The 18625-nt window shown below is 34.5% G+C and overlaps 1 protein-coding gene across 4 annotated transcripts in view; it reads right to left on the reverse strand.

Annotated features, from left to right (window-relative positions):
• The window catches only part of Hers (Histone gene-specific Epigenetic Repressor in late S phase), a 211161-nt gene that overhangs the window by 159812 nt on the left and 32724 nt on the right, over window positions 1-18625 (reverse strand). The window lies entirely within an intron of this gene.

The raw sequence follows: 18625 nt of genomic DNA on the forward strand, positions 1-18625 counted from the left end.
ACATCAGTATGTATTCCTCAATTGTAAAATTATAATTATTTATTAATTATTAACTTATAGCTATAGTTTACACTAATAATACACACTAAATGTTCACACAAGTTCGTATGGTTTTGTTCGTTTCACTTTCCTGACATCCTGCGCGCTGTCCAGCAGTTGTATTGCTTCCACGTTAGTATGATTTAGTAATCTTCTTTCGTGTTTCAAAGTGAAATCCTGCACAACTTCGCAAATCCATTTGATTTCCAGGTCATCGTGCAGTTCCTCCTTGGTTACATAGCGACAGGCACTGGTAATCAATCGAAGAACCTTTTTTTCACAGCGCTGTATGACTAGTTGATTTGAATTTTTAGTGCAACCCCATATTTTACCCCATAGGTCCAAATCAGCTTTATAATTGCATTATAGATCAACCTCTTTGATTTTAGATCAAGTTGAGAGTATCTTCCGACTAACCAGTATAGTTGTTTTATTTTGGTTCTAATGTGTTTTGCTTTTTGTCTAACGTGATGCTTCCAATTTAATCTACCGTCAAGATGGATTCCAAGATATTTTGCTGATTCTGCTTGAGGAATCGGGCATCCATTGAGTGATATAATTAAGTTTTTATTATTTCGCCTTAATGCAAAATTAACGTGGACAGATTTGGAGCTATTAAGTTGAATTTTCCAATCTTTTGTCCATTTGTAGATTTTGTTGACTGCCACTTGCACTTTTTCTATTGCCCTAGGCAGAGATATATCTTTTGCCATAATAACTGTGTCATCAGCATTTCTTAAAAATGATGTAGTTTTTTCCGAAAAAAAAACTGGTAACAACTGTCCAGTACACCTAGTAATTATAATAAATAAATAAATTTTAAAAATGTCTTAGTTATACAGTAGAGTTCCATAGATTGCTAATAATTCTATTACAAACAGCTATTATCTCCTAAAACCACTAGGGACTTGTATATGAAAAGGAACAAAAAAAACAGTAATTTCCCGTAACACACACAAAAAATCCAATCTTTTCGATTCGTCTGTCTGGATGTTGCTTCATAATAAACACCCAGTCGCGGTATACCGAATTCAATTTAACGATCGTCGCGGTGGGGGGTGGGGGTACGGGAACGAATCCCGAATAGACTCCAAATAAAAAAAAATGGGGAGAAACGCGGACGCGCGTCCTTGACTGGGGACCGTTTGTGAAAATTTTATGGACTCCTGTAGTAGTTGGGGCACTCGTTCTCCTTCGTCTGGCGGACAGACGCAGCGCGGGTCAAGGGCTCGATTCCGAAACGGGGTAATAGGTCGAGATAGGGGAACCGTAGCGAAGGAGGACGTTGCCTTATCGATCCAGGTGGATCGAAAGGGGGCTTGCGAAAAAATATTTAGGACATCCATGGTGGTGATATTGGCAAATAAACATAGTTTATATCGATTAGGACAAAACAGAACACTGATTAATGCTCATAAATTATATTTAACTAAAAATGCTCATAGCCGAACAAAATAATGATATGAAGATTGTTTCCTAAATCTAAAAATTTCAACATATAAATTGTATCATAAAAAGTACCCTAACAGTAAAGCATTTGGAGCCACAGATATAATATTCACAGATTTCACATTTCAGAATGAAATAGCAGACACTCTAAAGATATCAACTGAACGTGTACATCATATCATTCACTAATATTTGGGTATGAGAAAACTCTGTGCAAAGTGGGTGCCGCGCGAGCTCACTTTTGAACAAAAATAACGACGAGTTGATGATTCGGACCAGTGTTTGAAGATGATCAAGCGTAATAAACTCGAGATTCTGCATCGAGATGTGACAATGGATGAAACATGACTCTATCATTTCACTCCGTAGTCCAATTGACAGTCATCCGAGTGGACTGCACACGATGAACCCACTCTAAAGCGTGGAAAAACGCAACAGTCGGTTGGCAAGGTGTCTGTATTTTGGGATGCGCATGGAACAATGTTCTTTGGCTACCTTGAAAAAGGAAGGACCATCAACAGAGATTATTACATAGCGTTATTGGACCGTTTGAAGGACAAAATCGCCGAAAAACGGGCGCATTTGAAGAAAAAAAGTGCTGCTTCATCAAGATAGTGTTTATGGTATTGCAGGTGCTCTGAATATTAGCATAAGTAAGGTGACTAAAATAAAATATGTCAAAAATTAAAATGTTGGTTTCACCGAAAAGGAAGCGTAGACATATGAAGCGGGTGACTGATTCAACGATCGATCGATTACTGTAATGTTAGCTCTATTCCAGATGAAATTTAGGAGTATGTTTTTAAATATAAACATAATTTAATAGAATTATTTCGGAGAAAATGGTTCCATCTCTCTGTCTCTCTGGTCTGTGAAGTATTCATAAGGTATCCAGGAGACACACCAAGCAAGGATATGCAGTTCTTTCAGGGATGAAAGCCATTCCTTCATACACTATTGGCTAACATAGGATTTAAATGGTGTAAAGATAATCGAGCGGTCCAACAGAACTTCCAGATATTGCGTTTAAAATAATGCAATTTTTAAAAGCATATAATAAAATTAAGGAACATTTGTTATTTCAAGTTGTGTATCTAAACGATACGGGATATATTAAAATTTGTTATTAGGACGCCCTGCCAGATGTTTAAAAAGAGCGTAAATACAACCGAAATTGATGGATATTTGATTAGGTTATGTTAGTCATGATATTTTTAATAACTAATTGCAGATATATTGTTATTCATACTGGAGACAGGAATGTTTCTATTCCACGAGTCCAAGGGCAACCATCATGGAGAAATGATATATTGTAGCTCAGGTATGAAAATCAGCTGTTAAAGAACTTAGGAAAAACCATCAGTTATTATTATGGACAGTGCACCGTACCGCAATATACTCATAGAAAAGATCCCAATAATTGGACTGACAAAAGTTTAACGTACTTGAAATTTTTACGTACGAACAAAATATTAAGCGACTGATTGCATCAGTTTTTGTTCAATCCCTATTACAACTTACCAAACTTATCGTACTACGATCTGTAGTATAACTTATTGTACTACGATCTCTAGCGCAACTTATATTACCATGATCTGTAGTACAACTTATCGTACGCCGGTCTGTAGTACAACTTATGGTATTACAATCAGTAGTACAACTTGTAGTATTACAATCTGTTATACAACTTGTACTACTATCGGTAGTGCAACTTGTCGTACAACGATCTGTAGTATGACTTATTGTACTACGATCTCTAGCGCAACTTATATTACTATGATCTGTAGTACAACTTATCGTACTCCGGTCTGTAGTACAACTTATGGTATTACTACTATCGGTAGTGCAACTTGTTGTATAACGACCTTGTCGTATTACAATCAGTTGTACAACTTCTATTACGGTATGTTGTAAAACTTGTCATATTACGATCTGTAGTGTACCTTATACTATAACTTGTCGTACTACAGACACACTATACAAGTCTATGTAGTTTGGTTTGTTTAATAGCTGCTTGTATCTATATGAAAGCACATATTAATTAAATTTTAGATGATATCCCAGCCTAGAGTTCTAAATTCTACATTTTCCATCAAATTCGTCTTTTCCTTCCATAATTCCACTTTCTTCCATAAAGGAAAGAAGACGCGACTGGTTGAACGGCGACACAAAGGCAATATTTTTAGATATCTTACTCGTAACACTATTCTCAACAGATTACCTCTCAGATCACAGTACAGTCCGTAGCCAGTGCAGTACTAGTCATATGATATAATATATGTTAGTAACAGTCAATAGACCTCAAAGGTCTATAGTGACTTGATTAATCAAAATTTTAACAACCACTGCGAATGACTGTTGGGTTAGAACAACACCAACAATGTGCCAGATAAATAAAAAAAACGAATCCGATTTCCTGGATCGCAAACGAACTCCCGCATTAAACGATAAGGTACAGCGGTAGCGTCTCGATAAACAATATGCCGAAATGTATTGGCCTTTTCTACACGTAAATAAGAGATGAACGGGACGTGTCTGGAGCGATGCCAAATGGGAATTCGACTGCATTACGAAATCATCGCGTTCGGCCCAAATCCTGGAAAGCGGGCGCGATGCAGAGTGCGCCACGATCGCCAACGAACGTTTCGTTTATTCAATTTTATTTGTTTATTAGGCGGACGTGTACGGTCGCGTGACAATGCAACGATATTCATTTTTCGGTATGTTGTTACGCTTACGGATAATTCATTTTGTTTGGCTCCAAACTAACTTATTAGAAAATAAATAGAGTCTACTCAAAAGAACAATGAATTCATGTCAACAAGATGTTTAACCTTCGGTGTAACAGGTCAATTGAACAGTCCCCAGCCTACCTTAGTAAAATACATTTTCTTGGCAAAATTAGTTTTTTTTCAACATAATTCTTTTTGTCTTATTTTTGTCATAGTTTTCACTGACTTGTGACACAGTGCATTGTCTTGGTGAAGCAGAACTTTCTTTTTCTTAAAATGCGCCCGGTTCTCGGTGGTTTTGTCCTTCAAACGGTCCAATAACGCTATGTAATAGTCGCTGCTGATGGTCCTTCCTTTCTCAAGAAAATTATTCCATGCGCATCCCAAAATACAGACGCCATAACCTTGCCAGCTGACTGTTGAGCTTTCCCATGCTTTGGAGCAGGTTCATCGTGTGCAGTCCACTTGGATGACTGTCGATTGGACTTTGGAGTGAAATGATCGAGCCATGTTTCATCCATTATCACATATCGACGCAAAAATGTGGTCGTCCTTGTTTTTGGTCAAAAGTGAGCTCGCGCGGCACCCACTTTGCACAGAGCTTTCCCACACCCAAATACTCGTGAATGATATGATGTACACGTTCAGTTGATATCTTTACAGTGTTTGCTATTTCATTCAATTTCAATTTACGGTAATCAAAATCATTTTGTCGATTTTTTAAATGTTTTCGACGGTAACAACCTCTTTTGGGCGTCCACTGCGTTCACCGTCTTCGGTGCTCATATCACCACGTCTAAACTTAGCATACCAATCCTTGATGGTTGGACATATGGACTTTTCAAGTGACCTGTTACCATGTGGGGTAAACTTTCGTGAATAATAAATTTTTAAACGGATTAAATAAACGAAATTGTATAATATATAATCAAGGATCTGTACTACGACTTATCGCATTACAACCTGTTGTACAACTTGTATAACAGTGTAACAGTATTACGATCTGTAGTGCAACATATTGTACAACGATCTGTTCGTTGTACAACTTGTGTTACAGTATGTTGTAAAACTTGTCATATTACGATCTGCAATGCGACTTATCGCACAAAGATCCGTAGTACAACTTATCGTACAACGATCTGTAGTGCAACTTATTGGTATTGAATTATGTTTCGATTGAGTCCTGGTTGCGCCCGACGCTTAATGACGTAAAGGCGATGGGAAGAGTGTGGGTATGACCACTATCACTTCTGTGCAACCGATAACAACGACTTCAACGTGTAAACTGTAAATGCTCTGGTGACGGCTACATCATTCCCGTAGACTTCCTTTATTTCCTTTATTGATTTCTTTTAAATCGTATAAACTTACTATCATTGAAGAAACCTTCCTGGATAATACATTTTTGAACGGTTTAAATAAAAGAAATTGTATTATATATGATCAAATCTTAAAACTGTTTCTTACATACGCTAATAACTAGCTACGAATTTAATTGGCTTTACAAGACATAACGTTACTACGTGTAGTAATATAAATTCATTATTTTGCTAGACGAGGCATAATTTACTTATATTATAACAATTTTGCCGGCGAATTGCAAGGCAAGTCGAGTAGTATGATAAAGGTTATTGCGTAATCTTTAGCAAAACAGATATATTTACATTGATATTTTAATTAGATACTGACATGGATAAAATAAATTAAAGGCTTATAAGTGATAAAAAATTATGTACAAGTGAGGAAACATTCTGTTGATATAACATGATTTATTTAATCATTTAATATTGGTATTATTATTGTCCCTCTATTTTCGTTAATTTAGTTTTTTAACATTTTTTAATATATTACTTTCAAAGATATTGCTGTTTTAGTGACGCGGCATAATAAGAACGAATATATAACATGATATCTCAAGTTCTACTGAAGAAATTTACTTGATATTAAGCGTGAGCCTTCTCTATACATTTCTCTATCATTCTAGTTTCTACAAAACTCGAGTATTTGAAGAAATTTAAAAGAACTGGTAAAATGATAAATAAATAATTAAAAGGTAGCTTCCTTTCGTGATTTTATAACATTTTACAAAACTTATTATCGGATATATCCTCGAACCAAATCTAGCTCCTATTTACTCATATAAATTAGAGCTGTATCATTAGTCACCAATTTTTCTCATGTTTCTAACTGAAGATTCAGATTTCAGTTTAAAAAATGTTAATTTTGGGACCATCTAAAACTATGAATTTTCGATTTTTGTTATCAGAAACATTACAAAAACTATATACATATTCCTTTTTCTGCAATATTTCCTGAATGTTCATAGCAGGTTTGCTTAGGTCAGCCTCTGGTCTTTTCCCTTTCTGTCTTTGCTTCCCAGACTCCATTAACGTGTTTTGCCTCTTCCATGGGGTAAGTGACCCCATCAAATGTCTCCTTTTACACATTAGATGCTCTTCTAACGATTCTATGTTAACATTTGGTGATTCTCACCCAGACTGTCTTTGTTCCTCCTCTTACTCTTTTGAGATATTTAATATATGTTGCTTAGATCTGTTCAGATGTTCTTTCTTATCATTTTATTAACTATTCGTCTCTGTTCCAATACAATTACTAATATTCTTTTCCAAACTTATGAATATGGATATCGAGAATAATATTGATTTTTTATAAAAATATTATTAATTTATTATTTTAATATAATATGGATATTATACAATGAAACACGATGAACAACGCCATTTGTTACTACGAAAGCTGTCACTTCATTAAAATAAATTGAATGAATATTATGATAGAGAGTATGGAATTTTGGAACCTTGCCATTTTGCATTGTCTTAAATATGTTCGAGATCTGCTGTTACAATGTAATCATTCTGAGCTCATCAAAAGTTTCGACACAATTTTATAATAAACTACTACAGGTACTAGTTCTAATGAGAATATATCCTATACATATATTTCATATATTCTATACGTAAAGTAATACAAAAAATGTTCTGAGAATATTTCTTTGGGCGCCAAACTATACTATTATAAAATATAAATGTTGCTTATCCTATAATACTTGCTTAGGCATGGACTAGTATCTTAAAATGCACTGATGAAGTTCTGGAAAACTTACCTGAAACAAAAAAAGCAGCTATATACAACTAGTTTTAAAATATCTATGTGGTTTTATAATAATATTGATTGTAAAACAAATATAAAGTATATTCTTCCTCCACTTCTTTTCTTGATAAATAAAGTGATATAAATTTATTGAATGATTCACAATCATTGCACCAAATTAACAAATTGGATTTTTGTTGTGGTCATTATTGTCAGCATAAGGTTTGTATAAAAAAATGTTTACGTTTAAATTCGATAATATGAACTGAGTGAGAGAGAAGACAGTTGACAAAACGTTGATAAATAATTTTTTTTTAAATTAGATTAAATCAATATAGAGACGAACACAGCTAAAAAAATACAGCTAAACTCAGCTAAACATTCAGTTAAGAGAAAAAAAGAATGAAGAAATTTACAAGTCCTGTTAGGAATAAATAGTTAAAACAAGCTAATTAAAACTTTCATGTTTGGAATCCAGGAATAATATCTTATTTAGGTTACACGCAGCCAAACAGATATTAGCTGTATTATATTCAATCAGTAACTCAAATTTTAAATGTATTTTTAATATGACTATTGTTTTAAAATAAAAACAACCTTTATCCTGTGCTCAGAAATATTTGGCATGAGATACTGAGCAATAAATACGCGTCGCTTTTTTATAAAGAATACGTGTTGCCAACATGCAGCAAGATGTACTACATTGCTACATTGCATTAGTACTACAATACTCTACAAATGGATTTAGATAAGATCCCAAACCTGCTGACTCTCTACATCATTAGAAACATGTCAAGCAAATATATGCAAATTGAAGAAAAGGTAGAAATAATCTCATCGTTTATCGATTTGGCTATAAGTGACTACACCATGTCAAACCCAAGTACTGTTTGATTAAAAGAAGAACCGATTGGATAGGTTTTGGAGGGGCATTAGAAGAAAAAATGAACTTGGGAGGCCGGATACAGGCTGAATTTTGAAGAACTGGATTTTGAGGTGGAGAAGTTGATCAAAGATATTCAGCACTCAGCGCGGCCAAATACCCCAGACATCAGACGGAAACTAAAAGGTAATAGCTACAATAAAGAAATACTAGAACTGATATAAGAAAAAAGAAGAGTGATATTAGCACAACAAAGATCCTGGTTTTGCCCTTATTAACGATATATTCGCAACGACAATCCACAAAAGGATCTGAAGGGAGAGACTGGGGATAATGTTATCAAGGACTAAGTTCGAAGACATAAACAGACGCTCCATAAGCACATTAATGTTGAGGTTCTCCAGCTCCCAGATAATGATGGTTTAGTTAGAATATTAAAGAAAGTAAAATCATCTGATCTAACTCAGTGAAGTTATGAACTCAAAGTGTCTATTGTAGAATAAGTACTTGTAATTATAACCGTAGCAAATTAGGATAAAAACAAATAGTTTATTAGTGTTGATTTGCTAGATCGCTATAATAAACAATAATAAAAAGACATAACACTCTCCAGTTTGTACCGAACAAAATTGAAATGTTACGAGAAACTTCCTCTGTCCCATGACGGTAAACACCGATTTCCTTTTCACCACCCGAAATTTAAATGACCCAAATCCTCAACACAACTCGTTCAGACTCGCCGATGTTGAAAAGGAGCCGGAACAACGGCGAAAAAACCCTTAAGATGATCGTTTGCGTTACTGGTGGTCGGCCTATTGTCTTCGTCTCGTTGTTGTCGAGATGCCAGCTGTTAATCGGCAGCAAGAACGGCGGTAGCGTCGTCGACAGCTGTCTTCGAAGCTCGAAAGCAGCGGCGCGAAGAAAAGAGAAAACACTACGACCGATAGGAAAAAAAATGCACCGTTCTGCGAAGGGGGATGGCTTCCGGTTAAGGGTGCCGTAAGAAACGTGTTAAAGAGAACGACACAGGACCGGCGATGGTATTATCCCGTTGAAGATTAGGCTCCAGAGACTATCAGAAACATTTTCAGCTGTTGGTATCTTTTTTAGGCGATTTCCAAGGTAGCTGTCTATTATTACCGAATCCATTAGACGTAATCTCGACGGTGAAGTATGAATATTTTAAATATCCCTCTACTCAAAGGACAAACAGCTTTTTACCCATATTCATACAGAGTTTTACTTCTTTTTTATATTAAAACACTTAAAGTGTAATTATTCCAATTCTAAAGGATATTTATTAGTGTTGGGAACTATCGACTGTTTAGTAATTGACTACTTTTTACTATCGACTATTTTCGGTCTGCCTGATTTTGTCTCTGTTTACTATCGACTGTTTCAATAGTCTACTTTTAGTTACTATGTTTGGTTCTACCAGTTTTATTCCTTTGATTTTTAACGTTCTGGTTCTGTCGTCCTAGCCGCAACCTTGATAGATAGATATTTTTCAAGATATTTTGTTAATGTAATAGAGTAAAAAGATTAAAATTGTGAATGATATATAATAAAATACTTTTGACTGTTTTTATGGCAATATTAGGTAATATTTCGATTACTCTTTCGATTTTTGTTAAAAATATTTCCGTTCAATAATAAAGCATTTACTTTATTTTAAAAAGCTCTAGTAGTTATTGTGCGATCATTTTTAATTATGTCATGAATTAGTTTTTTTTATTAGGTATATGTTTACAATGAAATTATTAACTGCTGTTAGTAGTATTCAGTAATTTTTTTTCCTTTTCTTTTTAAAAGTTAGCACGTGAAAGAAATAACCACATATAAAATTAGCTGCTCCAAGAAATTATCTTCGTTCTTTTCTCTCTCCCAATATATATATATACATATATATATATATATATATATATATATATATATATATATATATATATATATATATATATATATATATATAATACAGGAAGGGGTTCGTACATCTTCGTCTGACATCACGAATGGAAAAAAACAGTCAAACCGTGCATTTGACTGAAAATAGTAATTACTATCTAGAATTATCGACTATTTCGACTGTTTTCAATCGATAGTTCCCAACGCTAATATTTATTATGAAAAATTGGTACAAAATACATTAACCAACATATTTTCCATAATTTGTTACAACTTTTCCCCATCCTTCTAGTAACACGGCGATATTATGTCAAAAGAACAGTGTTGGTTTGGTAACGAATTAATTACGGATTCATTTTCACACTTCTTCATCATTTCCAAAGAGTATCCAAGTCATGATTGATCTGAACAACTGGTAAGCAGAAAACGATATGTTAGAGATACAGCAGAGTTTGAATTTAAGCTCCAATAGGGTATCCTTTCTTCAAGTATAATAATGTAAGGAAATTGCTATAGTCCTTTGAACTCCTAACCCTCATTCCACACTGCAGTCATTCGGTTTTGGCTCATAATGCGCTACAAGGCTTTATTCCTTGAGATTGCCATCATAAACTGAGTTTTAATAATTTAATTCGCTTTGTTATCTCTAAAGAAAGTAATTCATGGATTTTTATGCAATCTTAAAGCTGAAAACGTCGAGTGTGTATGTGTTTAGTGAGTGACTTGAAATTAAAAACGATTAAAGACGAATTTTAAACGATAGGGTGCAGAATGTCTCTAAGACACGTTTCTTGTACTCCCATTTCCATTTGTCCCTCTTAATTTTGGAATGGTGAGTGACGAACAAGGCAGGATATAAAACAGATAGAAGAGCGTTATCAAGGAAGATGGAATACTAAAATGTTAACAGATTACTGCTAGTTTGTATGAAAAAGGATTCTACTGTTCACAAGATCAAAACAAATATTTCGTAATTTTTTTTCAGAATATATGGTTAATTTTTTTATTGACTACTTAAACCTGAGCTATTTTGATTCACTGTCTATTTGTAAATACATATTACTATTTTTTTATTAAATTAATAACATAAATAAGTAAATATGATTCAACATTTTCATACTATCTTTATTTATTTATAGTACTTTAATTTATCATAACATTAAAATGGTATGTTACAAAGAATTAGTTTAAGTTTTTTTGTTCAGCAGGTAGAATTTGATAAAAAAGCCGTTTGATTTAATGTTAAAGAAAAAAATTGTTATGAGACAGAACAAGCAAAAACAAAATAGAAATAATGAAAAGGTTTAAGAATAAGGCTTAAAGAACCTGCTCAATATTCCTAAAATCAGGAGCAACAATAATATGTGTCTAGGTTTCGGTATGTGCAGCAGGAAGTATCAGAGGCATTGGTGCTGAGTGGAGTAAGAAGACAGTAACAGTAAGTGAGGGTCAAGAGGTGCGATATCCCCAGTCTTGGTAACAGATTCGTGTACAGGGATTAAAGATCAGTCTAGAAGATGGACAATACAGTGACTTATTGTATTGATTGCCATGTCGCCTAACTGAGAAGAAAAAATATGTACAAGGTTTCTCTTTTTTTATTTAGTAATAAAATGAGAGTAAATAATTCTAACACCGGCCAAAGAAATAAAAGATGATAGAAACTGATGACTTGCAGACATTTTTCTAAAATGACATCAACATTTGCCTGATCGAAAATATATCCAATTTAAAAACATTACATGCTTTATTATATAGCGTTTATATAATGTATTTTATAGATTTATTGGAAGTTTTTTAGTCTATAACCGCTCAGCTTCGTGATGACTTTGATGTTTACAATAACATTATTATTGCAAAAATTACGTTAACGAATAAGACGTTTGGTTTTGGTTCGAGTTATTTCTGCCGATAAAGAAATAATAGTTTTCGATCATTTTATATTTTGTTAAACCGGTTTTGGAAATTGACTGCTTTTAAAATGGATGATTTTATCATGGTTGTTTTTATTATAATATTGGTGGTTTTGCACGAATACTTCTCAAGCAAATTTACGGTTTTTGGATATGACTGTTCTGGAAAATATTATATAGTAGTTCGTTGTTTTGTTGGTTTAAGAAATATTTAACTGTTTATTTTAAATAACGTTTATTTCTTGCAGTTATGGGACGAATAGAGGGTTCGTTTGGTCTGAAAAAAAGCTTTTTGACGAGGCATACTTGCCGGGTGCCAAAACATTCAAATAATTCATATTGCTCGTTAATTATGGTGTGTGATTATATATAAATGTATTTTTTATTATTATTTAATTAATATATTGTTACCAGTCGCTTCCGTCTAACCTACAATTTGTCTTTATGATAACTTAAATCTAGGTATATAACTAGAAGGACCCATCGGCCCTATCTCAGTCTCTGGTGAAATAATGTTTATACATGTCACTGCTGAATTTTTTATTATATGCACCTCAATACACAACACTACACATGATCAGATGGTTTGAGTCTTTTGTGTCTGTGTCCTGTTCTGGTGGTATCCAAAAGCTGCAATACTTCAACATTCTCATGAGAATGGAGTCTTTCCTCATGCCCCCTTGCAATTCTCTTGATTTCTTGACTGACTGTGGGTATCTGAAGGTCTCGATGTAGGTAATCAGTCATATAGTCTTTGGGTGCACCCACAATACTTCTCAGAACTTTGTTCTGAAAAATTTGTATTTCATTTACGTTACTCTTTTCATAACATCCCCATAATTGAACTCCGTATGTCCATATAGGTTTCAGTATTTGCTTATATAATAGCAATTTATTATGTACTGATAATTGTGATTTTCTTCCAAATAGCCAGTATATTTTCCTATATTTCAATTCCAGTTCTTTTCTTTTCTTTTTTATATGTTCCTTCCAGCGAAGTTTTGCATCGAGATTCATTCCGAGATATTTAGCGTTGTTGCTATATGGAATGATAGTATTATTTAATGTTATGGGTGCTTGTACGGTCTGTTTATATATAGGTGAACTGCACATGTACAGATTTACTTTCATTAATCTATATTTTCCAAGCTTGTGTCCAATTATTTATATTGTCACTTGCCTTTTGTAATTTTCGTGAGGCTTCTTCATTATTGTCTCCGACAGCTATAATCGCTGTATCATCAGCAAATATAGCCATCGTAATATTTTCCGTTTGTGGTATCACAAATGTAGAGTAGATTATGAGTATTTATTTATTGTAGTGTATGATTTTAATAGTTCCAATAAATGTATATAACACGACCAAAAGGCTCAGAAACTTAACTTTCTGCAGAACGAAATACCGTTCGTAGTCTAGACTTACTGAGAAAACATGATCGGTGCTCAAGCTATGACATATTACCGTATTGTCCTGTCAAATCATCAAAAAAATGTATTTTTGTAACTGTATTACCGCAATTTCATTAGAAAAATAAAATATTTCTATGATTGCCGATTAGTCCTGAGGCTGATGGAGTCTGATGTATAAGGTTCAATAACGGAGCCAATTATTTAAACATTATTTCTGAAATCTGAATTCTGGTTTCGACGTTTCAAAAGTGGTGATTTTGACACTCAAGACAAGGAGCATTCAGGACAGACAAAAAAATTGAGAACGAGGATTTGAGAGTATTACTCGATAATGATTCGTGTAAAATATAAGAAGAATATGGTGAATTGATGGGAGAAACCAATTTAAATCGCTTGAAGAACATGGAGATGATCTAGAATCTTAGATATTTAGTGCCTTGTAAATTGAAGTTAGGAGATGCTGAAAGATGTTTGATAGTGTGTTAAATACTGCTTCGACGGCAAAATCGGAACTGTTTTTTGCACTGTATCGTTGCTGGTGATGAAAAGTATATCCATTACGATACTCCAAACCGAAAAAAGCATGGGGACCACTTGATCATGCATCATCATCAACGACAAAGCTGAATATCCACGGTTCTGTATTTGGTTGAATTGTGCTATGAGCTGTTAGAACCCAACCAAACCATCAATAGGGATCGCTGTTGATTACAATTGATGCTTCTGAGCTGACCATTGCACGATAGAATTCCGGAATACGAGCAAAGGCACAACAACATTATTCATGTTGCAAAACCGGTGAAAACATACTTGGAACCTACCTGCCATATTCTTCATACTTGCTCTGACATATGAGCCGTGACCTGTCTGAGTATCGCTTCACTTTTTATGAAGATACCAAAAAATTAGTTAATTCGAGCATAGCTTCAAAAAATAGATAGTTCTTTCGAGATGACATCCTTAAATTTTCTAAAAGATGAGAAAAAGAATTTGAGTAGAATGCTTTATATCAATTTTTTTCACAATAAACCTTCAGCCAGTGCTAATACCATTTGAAGACACCAATTTTCAGTCGAGAGAGACAGAGAGAGACAGAGAGAGATATATAAAAGGGACTTCAAGAGGCCCTACTACTACCAGAACACATTTCGTCATCATGACTTGACAGATTTGCCAGAGGTTGAAGTAAGTAGTATCATTATATAGCGACTGAATAAGTATACAAGCTCATAAGTCCAAAAACCGTGTATCTTTAATATTATAGTATATCGTAATAATAGAAATCTTGTCCTGGGTCAATGAAATAATTGTCTATGTGGTATTATGGCATCTGAATTTACATCTGTATTAATAAAAAAAGATGTTTAAATAAATTCTTCTTATATTATATGTACTTTCGAATAGAAATCAATAAAGCTACAGGAATCATAACATGAAAGATTATTCAAAAAATGGTTGAATAATTACAAAAATATTGAATTATTTACACCGCTTGACTACCTGACAAAACGCTGCCGATTGAGAGTTATAGAGCAACGGAAAAAAATGAGGCAGATTGTCGGGTTCTACGTCTATTTGGAAGAGCGAAACCAGCTGGCCATTCTTCGGTACCACCTGCTCCATTGTTCGCGGGACTCAGTCCGCACCTGCTTCACCGGAACGTGTCCCATACAGGCCCGGCTTATGTAAATGATGAGAAATTTAACGAATGGAAACAATAAAAGTTGTCTCTTTATCGGTTATACATCTCTGGTTCGTTTATTTTACCGTATACGGAGAAAAATATATGAAATAAAAGAAATATGTTGTTATTTCGACTAGTTAGGTTAGTCTAAAGACCATCTGTGTTATGCTGCGTACAGACCGGGATAGCGAAAGACAACGAATGAGATTCGGCGTTGGATACCGAATATTCGTTCGCCTTCGATGAAACGTAGATATTGCATTTGTTGTTAGAATTAAATCCATATGTTTTCAGTTAGCCCTAACCTTCAAAAGATGCGTGTATAAATTTGACACCTGTCGGATCATTAGTTTGTGAATTATAGCATTTTGAGTGAAGCAACTACTGTTATTGTTATTGTGAAAAAAATTGATAAAAAGGAATTTCGCGTGAAAATATTGATTTTTGAAGGAAAAAATACAGTTGAAGCAAAAACTTGGCTTGGTGCCGAGTTTCCGGTCACTGCCCCAGGAAAATCAACCATCAAGGATTGGTATGCTAAGTTTAGACGTGGTGAAATGAGCAGCGAAGACGGTGGACGCCCAAAAGAGGTTGTTGCCGACGAAAACGTTAAAAAAATCAACAAAATGATTTTGAATGACCGTAGATTTAAATTGAATGAAACAGAAGACACTCTAAAGATATCAACTGAACGTGTACATCATATCATTCGCGAATATTTGGGTATGACAAAGCTCTGTGTAAAGTGGGTGCCGCGCGAGCTCACTTTTGACCAAAAACAACGACGAGTTGATGATTCGGTGCAGTGTTTGAAGATGATCAAGCGTAATAAACCCGAGTTTTTGCGTCGACGTGACATTGAATGAAACACGGCTCCATCATTGCACTTCGAACTCCAATCGACAGTCATCCGAGTGGACTACACACGATGAACCTGCTCCAAAGCGTGGGAAAATGCAACAGTCGGCTGGCAAGGTTGTGGCGTCTGTATTATGGGATGCACATGGAATAATTTTCATTAACTACCTTGAAAAAGGAAGGACCATCAACAGCGACTATTACATAGCGTTGTTGGACTGACTGGAAAAACGGCCGCGTTTAAAGAAAAATAAAGCGCTGTTTCACTAAGACAATGCACCGTGTCACAAGTCAGTGAAAACGATGGCAAAAATCCATGAATTGGGCTTCGAATTGCTTCCGCATCTACCGTATTCTCCAAATCTCCATCCCCAGCGATTATTTCATGTTCTCAGATCTCAAAAGAATACTCGCTGGGAAGAAATTTTCGTCGAATAAAGAGGTGATCGCCGAAACCGAGGCCTATTTTGAAGCAAAGGAGAAATCGTACTACAAAAATGGTATCGAAAAGTTGGAGGGTCGCTATATCAGTGTATGACCCTTAAAGGGAATAATGTTGAATAAAAAAACTAATTATAGCAAAAAAATGTGTTTTACTGTGGTAGGCCGGCGACTTTTCAATTGACCTGTTACACCCAAATACTACAGAATTATCTACTAGAATCACTAACACCAAGGCCTCTAGATACAGACTGTCATTCAGGAAATCAAGATAATCGAAAGGAGACAGGATGAGATACTCCATTCTCATGTCAACATCGAATTCTTGTAATACATTCTAATACGACTTGTACACCTTGTGTAGTCATCATCGCTGTCTCTATGACTACGTTTCAAGTCAATAAACCAACGTTTTATTGTCGTTTCTGATGGAGTGGAGTACTTATAGCAATTTTGAAGCCATTGCTTAGGTAGACGGTATTTTTTCCCATCAAGAAGCAGTGTAAAATCAAGACACGAAATTGTTTTGATCCACTGTTGTGAAAATAACAAAAGTAGAGTTACTCTTAGCACAATTACTCACAAATGTATGAGTAGGATCATGAAATTTTAACAGCTTTCTTTTGAAGGCTAGTACTAACTGATAAATTATGAATGCAATACAACTAGGGCCATCTATGTGGTAGGCCCGGGACTGTTTATCGTAAAGATAAATTGTAGGTTAATTGGCAACGACTAGTAACAATATAAAAACAAAAAAAATAATTTTATTTATTTAATATAATATAATAGGGCGTCGTAATTCAATTTGTTCCCATTCGACGAGCCCAGATAAAATAGTAATCACCTATCGGTGCTCAATGGTCCTGACACGTAGGAAATGCGGGTAACCAGTCGTCCTCCAACGGTCCCATTATGTTTATCATTCTGTCCCAAAACATCTGAACGCCACTATTAATCTTCGGCGGCACGTGGCTCGCCAACAACAAAATAGAAAAAGAGTAAAAGGCCGATTGACCCGAGAGGTACACAATAGGTCTCGCAGAAGGTGTCCGTTTAATAATGACGTATGACCGAGCAGGGGTGGATTGAGTTTTTTTAGTTCGCTGCTTTCCTACCTGAGATGTTTCTATGAAAATATATTTAACCTGATGTTATTTTTATTATCTTCAGTCAGATATTCATTTTAAATTAACTGTTTCTTTTATTATTATTATTTTTAACATTCTTACTAGTCCTTAATAGCTAAATTTAGATATATAGTATATTCAAAATAACAGTGAACTCATGTAGTCAAAATGTGAAGACAACACAAGCTGATGGAATTAGTCATAGAATGGTTAGTCATAATATTTGTTAACAATTTATTCCAAATATATTATTCTTCATGACAAAAACAGGAATTATTTTAATAATATATTTTTGTTCTGGTTACATAATACGCTACTAACGAACTAGGAGGAACTATCAGGTTTCATTATGGACAATGCAACATACCACAGTACACTACGGGAAAAGATCCCAATAAGTGGATTGACAAAGGTCGTAATAAAGAAATGACTTGCAATATATAGATTAAATTTTGGAGAAACCACACTTACACGTGAACTATATCAAATTGTTACTCTGTAAATATAAATTAAATGTTTAATTGCATTTTATGTAACTTAATGTCCTAGAAATGGATCTTAATAGAGATAGTTGAACAATATAGTCATTGAGTATTATCATCGTATGTCTGCATATTCAATTTAATTAAATTCATATGGGGTGTGGCAAAAAATCAAGCAAGAACTGTCTGGAAAAGGAGCATTTGTTGTAGACACTTTTAGTTTGGATGAATTCCGTGAAGAATTCCGATGAATGATGAAGAAAAAGTTGGCAAATGGTTGGAAATGTTAGATAGATTACAAATTAATAGCTTAGATATTGACTTGAATAGATACTCAGAAAGTGACAGTGACAGAATTAAACTTTTCAGATGTGGGATTACGATCTGATGTAGATAATTACCGAAAGTATGGCATACGAACTTGCAGGTTAAACTAAAGAAACTTCTCCCTCGTCCGGACTATGAGTTACTAAAATCGTATCTCACTGATATACATTTTATTGTAAATCAAGGCGATGAACATACCGAATTAAATATTCAATTAAATTTTCAGGAGTTCCGCAAGGTACTGCACTGGGTCCAGTACTG

Source organism: Rhynchophorus ferrugineus, unplaced genomic scaffold, assembly GCF_030347505.1.
Source record: "Rhynchophorus ferrugineus isolate W39M unplaced genomic scaffold, kcgeb_rfMv2 rfM11, whole genome shotgun sequence".
NCBI lineage: Eukaryota > Metazoa > Arthropoda > Insecta > Coleoptera > Curculionidae > Rhynchophorus > Rhynchophorus ferrugineus.